This window comes from Ailuropoda melanoleuca, unplaced genomic scaffold (genome assembly GCF_002007445.2).
Source record: "Ailuropoda melanoleuca isolate Jingjing unplaced genomic scaffold, ASM200744v2 unplaced-scaffold9828, whole genome shotgun sequence".
In the NCBI taxonomy this organism is placed as follows: Eukaryota; Metazoa; Chordata; class Mammalia; order Carnivora; family Ursidae; genus Ailuropoda; species Ailuropoda melanoleuca.
The window spans coordinates 1-4910 of record NW_023255356.1 but is presented as its reverse complement, the minus strand read 5'-3'; the positions used below and the strand labels follow the sequence as shown (position 1 = coordinate 4910).

Sequence of the window (4910 nt, the reverse complement as noted above, 5' to 3'; positions counted from 1 at the left end):
GGATGGAACTGGAGGGTATTATGCTAGGTGAAATAAGTCAAGCAGAGAAAGACAATTATCATATGGTTTCAGTTATTTGTGGAACATAAGGAATAACAGGGAGGACATTAGGAGAAGGAAGGGGAAAATGACAGGGTGGGGGAAACAGAAGGGGAGATGGACCATGAGAGACTATGGACACCGGGAAACAAACTGAGGGTTTTAGAGGGGAGGGGTGTTGGGGGATGGGCTAGCCTGCTGACGGGTATTAAGGAGGGCATGTATTGCATGGAGCACTGGGTGTTATACAATGAATCGTGGAACACTACATCAAAAACTAATGATGTACCGTATGGTGACTAACACAACATAATAAAAAAAAAATGAAATTGTTCTCAGGAAAAAAAAAAGTAATAATCCTGGTCCTAAAATTTAACTTAGCCATTATTAGAACCTTTTTTCTTATAATTTATGTTCACATGGCATCTCTTTTTCAACCCTTTTACATTTAACCTCTCTCTGTCTCCATATTAACGTGAGTTTCACTCTTCCCTTTTGCAGCCATCACTGAAGTGCCAGCAGGCAGCATGAAGTTCAATCCCTTCATAATTTCTGACCGGACCGAGAACCAGAAAAGGCATTTCAGGGTACCTTCCCACATTCACAGGAAGGTTATGTCTTCCTGTCTTTCTAAAGAGCTGAGACAGAAGTACAACCTTCAATCCATGCCCACCTGAAAGGATGATAAGGTACAGGTTGTGCCAGGACACGACGAAGGCCAGCAAATTGGCAAGGTAGTCCAGGTTTACAGGAAGAAATGCGTTGTCTACATTGAATGAGTATAGCGTGAGAAGGTGAATGGCACGACTGTCTATGTGGGCATTCACCCTAGCGAGGTGGCTATCACTAGACTAAAACTAGACAAAAAAACACAAAATGATCCTTCAAAGTAAAACCAAATCTCGCCAAGTAGGAAAGGAAAGTTGCAAATATGAAGAAGAAACATTGACAAGATACAGAAATAAAGTAATCTTATATAAGACTTTAAATAAAAACTGTTAAAGTGTAGAAACAGTGAGTTTCTTTTTTTTATAATAAGATTTTTTAATTATATTATGTTTGTCACCATACAGTTTCTATTCAATGGCATATTGTGGTGTCTTGTAGCTCTCCTGCCTAGCAATCACTGCCTTTTATTAGGAAAGTTTAGAACATATACAATTAGCTTAAGTATAGGTATGACTGGTTTTAACTTCATCCTCTTATTTTGAGTAGCTTTATTTCTCTTTTTCTTTCCAGCTTCCTTCCTTCCTTTCTTCCTTCTTTTATTTCCTTCTTTCCTTTGTCTTTTCATTCTTTCTTTAACCCAATTCCCTCACCACCTTATGTATAACTGAAGTATTTATCGTTTTCTTTTTTTGAAGTATTTTTCAGTATTCCAATTTTAATCCACATCTTGGTTTAATACTTATTCCTTTTGTTTTATATGTAAGTGGTTCCTGTAAGGATTATATTATACATAGTTAAAATTAGGCATTTCACCTTCAATGATAAAATTTTTCTTCATGTACAAAGTAAAAACTTATATAGTATGATTTTATTTCTACACTCTCATCTGTTTGCTTTTGTTTCCCTAGACTTTCTTTATACATACCTTGTATCCCCCACAATGCATTGTTATTGGTTTTATATACATTCAGTTAACTTTTTTTTAAAAAAAGATTTATTTATTTATCTGACAGAGAGAGAGAACGAGCACACCCGAGTAGGGGACTGGNGGGGGGGGGGGGGGGGGGGGGGGGGGGGGGAGGGGAAGGAGAGGAAGAGAGAGAATCTCAAGCAGACTCCCTGCGGAGCATGGCGCCTCGTGCAGGGTTCAATCTCAGGAGCCTGAGATCATGACCTGGGCCAAAGTCGAGAGTCGGACACTTAACCAACTGAGCCACCCAGGTGCCCCAACACTCAGTTAACTTTTAAAGAAAAATTTTGAAAAGTAAAATAATTAACCCTCCCTACATTTACCATTTCTATAGCCATTCATTCATTTGTGTTCATCTGGGTTGACATTTGGTATGGTTTTCCTTTTTTTTTTAATGATTTTTTATTATATTATGTTAGTCACCATACAGTACATCCCCGGTTTCCGATGTAAAGTTCGATGATTCATTAGTTGGTATGGTTTTCCTTAATGCTAAAAGCATGTAAATAATTTCTGTAGTGGAGTATACTACTGTTCAATTCTAATAATTTTTTGGTTTAAAAAAAACGATTTTGCCATTATTTCTTTAATTGTGTTTTTAAATTCAGCAACGTAGACTTTTCTGGACCTCCAGTTCCAGGGATTTGAACACATGTATAGATTCCTTTTTTATTTTATTTTATTTATTTATTTATTTATTTATTTATTTATTTATTTATTTGAGAGAGAGAGCAAGAAGGAGATCACGAGTAGGGAGGAAGGGTAGAAGGCAAAGCAGACTCCCCACTGAGTAGGGAGCTTGATACAGGACAATCCCAAGACCCTGGGATCATGACTTAAGCCCAAGGCAGACCCTTAACCGACTGAGCCACCCAGGCACCCAAACACATGTATAGATTCTTGTAGCCACCATCACAATATGATTCAGAACACTTCCATAGCCCCGAAGAGGTCCCTGTGCTATCCCTTTGTAGTCACACACTCTCTCTCTACACGTAACCAGGGCGCCACCAACTTGCTCTCTTTTAGGATAGCTTTGTCATGTCAAAAAAGTCATATAAATGGAATCATTAAAAATGTAACCTTCTGAGGCACCTGGGCGGCTCAGTCAGTTGCGCATCTGCCTTCGGCTCAGGTCATGATCTCAGGGTCCTGGGATAGGGCACTGTGTCGGGCTCCCTGCTCAGGGGGGAGTCTGCTTCTCCGTCTCCCTCTAACCTGCTCATGCTCTCTCTCTCTCAGTCTCTCTCTCAAATAAATAAATAAATAAATAAATAAATAAATAAATAAATTCTTTAAAAAATCAATTAAATGTAACCTTCTGAGCCTGGCTTCTATCACTAAACACAATGCTTTTGAGTTTCATCCGAGTTGTTGACTGTATCAATACTTCATTCCTTTAGACCACTGAATAGTATTTAATTGTATGGAAAGAATACACTTTGTTGCAGGGTATTTGAGTTGTTTCAAGTTTGGGGTGATTATGAACAGAGCTGCTACAAACATTCACTTACAGGTTTTTGTATGAACTCAAGTTGAAATTTCTCTAGGAGAAATACTTCAGAGTCAGATTGCTATGTCCTATGGCTAAGCCTATGTTTAACTTCATAAAAAGCAATAACATTGTTTTCCAGAGTGGTTATACCACCTTACATTCTCTCCAGAAACACGTGGTGAATCCAGTTGCTACCCATCCTCAACATCATCTGATATTGTCACGTGTTTGTGTTGCTTTTGCTTGCTTTCTTTTTGTAATTTCGGCAATTTTAATATAGGATTACCGGTATCTCACCATAGTTTTAGTCCCTATCCCAGCCAGTGAGTGTGCTTATCTGTTTATGTGCTCAATTGCCACCTATATATCCTTTTTATTGATGTATCTGTTCAAATATGTTTTCCATGCTTTTCTTACTGTTGGGTTTTGACAGTTTCTCATCTGCTCTGGATACAAGCCCTCTGTTGTTTAGGTAATTGTAAATACATTCTCCCAGCCTGAGATTTTTCTCCTCAAACCCTCAACAGCATCTTTCACAGAAAAACAAAAACAAAAACAAGGCGGGGCAGGGGGGTGGGTGGTGGTGGTGGCAGGGTGGAGTTGTTCTTCTACCTTGAACATCTTTCTCAAAACCAGGTTGAAGATTTTGTTGTTTCCTTTTAAAAGTTTTACAGTTTCATATTCTTGATTTATATCTAAGACTTATTTTTAGTGAGTTCTAGTATAAGATGTGAAATCCTTTTCTTTTAGATGGACATCCAGTTTTTTCCACACATTTGTTGAAAAGTTCTAAACGTAGGTAATGTGATTCCTCCACATTTCTTCTTTTTTTTTTTCATACTTATTCTGGCTATCTTTTTTGTTTGTGTGTTTGTTTTTAGTATCCATGTAAGCTTTAGGATCAGCTTGTCTATGTCTAGAGTGCATCCTGCTGCTGGGATTTTTATTGGAATTACAGTAAGTCCAGAGATCAATTTCAGATGAATTGACATCTTTACTATGTTAAATATTCTAATCTATGACCATGGTCTGTTCCTCCATTTATTTAGGTCTTCTTTTGTTTTTTCAGCGTTTTTGCTGTTTTTAGCTTATAAATACCCTGCATCATTTGTTAGATTAACATCTAAGAATTGACTTTCTTTTTTGAGTGGTAAACCTCTTTTTCCAACACTTCTTCGTTAGTGTATTGAAATATGGTTGATTTTGGTGTTTTGATCGTCTATCCTGCACTCTTGATTAATTCACTTATGAGTTCTAGGATATTTTTGTGTAACTGTATTTTAACAGAGACAATCAAGTTGTCTGTGAATAGGGGCCATTTTGATTTATATTATTTGCTTACCTTTTTTTTGTATTTTACTTTTGTATTTTATTTTCGTATTTTTTAAATAATATTTATTTTGTTATATTAGTCACCATACAGTACATCCCCAGTGTTTGATGCAATGTTCCATGATTCATTACTTGCATATAGCACACAGTGCACCATGCAATATGTGTCCTCCTTAATACCCATCACCGGCCTATCCCAATCCCCCACCCCCCCTCCCCTCTGAAGCCCTCAGTTTGTTTCCCAGAGTCCATAGTCTCCCATGGTTCATTCCCCCTTCTGTTTACCCCCCCTTCATTCTTCCCTTCCTTCTCCTACCAATTTTCCTATTTCTCATGTTCCATAAATGAGTGAAACCATATGATAATTGTCTTTCTCTGCTTGACTTACTTCACTTAGCATAATCC

General features: G+C 37.6%; 1 pseudogene; it reads left to right on the top strand.

Annotated features, from left to right (window-relative positions):
- Window positions 1-566: 566 nt before the first annotated feature.
- On the top strand, window positions 567-1005 carry LOC100471902 (annotated as a pseudogene).
- Window positions 1006-4910: the final 3905 nt, after the last annotated feature.